This window comes from Cebus imitator, unplaced genomic scaffold (genome assembly GCF_001604975.1).
Source record: "Cebus imitator isolate Cc_AM_T3 unplaced genomic scaffold, Cebus_imitator-1.0 Scaffold202, whole genome shotgun sequence".
NCBI lineage: Eukaryota > Metazoa > Chordata > Mammalia > Primates > Cebidae > Cebus > Cebus imitator.
Genome location: NW_016107517.1, coordinates 3,039,444 through 3,042,084, shown reverse-complemented (window position 1 = coordinate 3,042,084; position 2,641 = coordinate 3,039,444). Strand labels below are relative to the sequence as shown.

The 2,641-nt window shown below is 48.7% G+C and overlaps 1 protein-coding gene and 1 pseudogene across 1 annotated transcript in view; one reads left to right on the top strand and one right to left on the bottom strand.

Moving 5' to 3' along the window:
• LOC119474015 overlaps positions 1–1,991 on the top strand; it is an 8,802-nt pseudogene extending 6,811 nt beyond the window's left edge.
• CREG2 (cellular repressor of E1A stimulated genes 2) overlaps positions 1–2,641 on the bottom strand; it is a 40,653-nt gene that overhangs the window by 25,894 nt on the left and 12,118 nt on the right. The window lies entirely within an intron of this gene.

Below are 2,641 nucleotides of genomic sequence, written 5' to 3'. Positions count from 1 at the left end.
GCCTCGGTCTCCCAAAGTGCTGGGATTACAGGCGTGAGTCACTGCCCCTGGCAGACAGCTCTTTTAAAAACTACTCAGGGCCGGACATGCCTGTAATCCCAACACTTTGGGAGGCCAAGGTGGGCAGATCACTTGAGGCTCAGCAGTTCGAGACCAGCTTGGCCAACATGGTGAAACCCTACCTGTACTAAAAATACAAAATTGGCCAGACATGGTGTTGCCTGCCTGTGGGCCCACTACTCGGAAGGCTGAGGCAGAAGAATAGCTTGAACCTGGGAGGCGGAGGTTGCAATGAGCCATGATCACACCACTATACTCTATCCTGGGTGACAGAGTGAGACTGTCTCAAAAAAATAAAATAAAAAAATAAATAAAACCACTCAGGTTAATGTTAGTTCTAGGAATACAAGAAAGCACAGCAAAGGAGAAGAGGTAACATGAATCAGAACAGAGAGGAATTATTTAGACTTACATGTTCCTTTCAAAAGGAATGAACAGGATTCAGTGAAGAGCAATTGGATTCAGCTTCTAGATCCGATTAGGTCAGCCCTGGGCTTTGAAAGGCACGTTCCATCTCAGGTGGACACAGACTCCAGACAGAGACAAATCTTGGCTCTTAGCAAGCCAGCTGCAGCAAGCAGGTGCCCACTGTGTGTTTGCTTGATCCAGCCCATCTAAAAATGACTGAATGAACAGAGTGCTTTCTAAACCCAGCTCTAGGGGAACAAATCTCAGGGCCTGCCTTTGGAGTTAGGTTGGTCTGAGGTTTTCATCTATCATTCGACAGTTTCTTCCTACAAGTATAGTCAAAAAGATGAGGGGAAGGAGTGGCATTTGCATTTCCAGAATCTCTTTTTACTTTTCATAAAGAAGAAACAATTAAACTTGGTGCACACTAATTCAGTTGTTTGCACGAAGGGTTTATCTTGAACCAAGGACATAAAGGCAAACCAACCCTCCCGCTGACACCCTCCCTCAGTTCCTCTGTTTCACAGACACAGCTCCTCCTCCTGCTGATGTGTCTGCAGCATAGAGAGCTGCCTATGAGACCGGGCAGGAATTTCGTCTGTGTCCCGGCATGCCACTCTGCCTGCTCCGGTGTGAGCAGTCCCTCTCTGGTGTGTGATTCCTCAGTGCTGATCTGCATCTTCAATATGTGCCCCTGCCAGCAAGTCGTTCTGAGGGATCCTGGTTTCTGAGAGGCTTCCATTCTAGGTCTCATTGAGGCCCATTGGGCTTCAATCCCTTCCATGGTCTGGCACTCCCCTCAGAAACTAGACTCCTCTGCAAACTGGAATCTTTTCAGTTTGCAAAACCACACCAAGGCCTGGCCAATCAAAGGGCTCTGCCAAGAGCCACTGGTCATGGTGAGGCAGGGACACCTTCATCCCTGCGGAGTAAGAGGGGGTGTGACCCATGGCCACCTTTCATTAAGAGCCTTTGGAGGAAGAGGAAAAAGTACTCCTGGACCCTCCTTTCTTGATCATCAAACCAGTCTACCTATGAAAGTAGCATTTGTTCGAAATAGCAATAGGAAAGTTTCAGGAGCCCTCAGGAACGAGGTGGCTGGGTGCCCTCTTTGGTGCCCAGGGAGGCTGAGCTCCGCCTCTCTGAACCCCAGTGGTCAGACCTGCTGACGCCTTGGCATTTTCTCAGGACCACCCTGCTCCAGGATGCGGTGGAGCGCAGCACATTCACCTGACACCGAGCCACCATTCTGGTTCCAAGGCGGTGTCTCTCCACTGGACTAGCGAAAGAGCTGACAGTGTTTTGCTCCTGGGCCTGCTCCCAGCTGCTTATTTGAACTCTTCCCTCTCCACAGTCACTGGGGCCTTGGACAAGTTGTTGTTGACTGCGTTCAAGGGGGTGCATCAGAAAGCTGTCAAAGCAAGCCTTTCGGCACTTTCAGCTTTCAGCTTTGCTGGTCTGTGCTATTCAACTGTCACGATATGGGCATCTGCAAAGCCGCTGCCATGCTGTGGAAGCTCTGACCATCTTGATGGAATACTTTAAACCCAGGCATTTATGCAGGCGAGGGACATCTGTCCATGTTATTGAAGGAAAGGGAAACTGGTGTCTGCCTCTTTGCCTCTGCTTTCTTGTGCCATTCACTTCACAATAAGGAGGAAAGAACAGAGAAGTCCATTGAACAGACATCTCTCAATCACGTGGTTATTTCCAGAATTTAATCTTTTTTTTTTTTTAAGACAGTGTGTCACTCTGTCACCCAGGCTGGAGTGCAGCGGCCCAATCTCGGCTCACTGCAACTTCCACCTCCTGGGTTCAAGCGATTCTCCTGCCTCAGCCTCCCAAGTAGCTGGGACTACCAGTGCACACCACCATGCCCAGCTGATTTTATTGTATTTTTATTAGAAATGTGGTTTCACCATGTTGGCCAGGTGGGTCTTGAACTCCTGACCTCAAGTAATTTGCCTGCTTTGGCCTCCCAAATAGCTGGGAGTACAGGTGTGAGCCACTGTGCCCGGCACAGAATTTCATCTTTGAGGAAAAGGTTTGAGAAGAATCGTGTCCAAGAAATTGTGAGACTGAGGTCTGTATTCTGGTGGGGTTGCCTCCCAGCTTCTCACAAGACTCACAGTAAAACAACATAATGTGAGCTTTTGCTTTTTTTTTTTTTTTT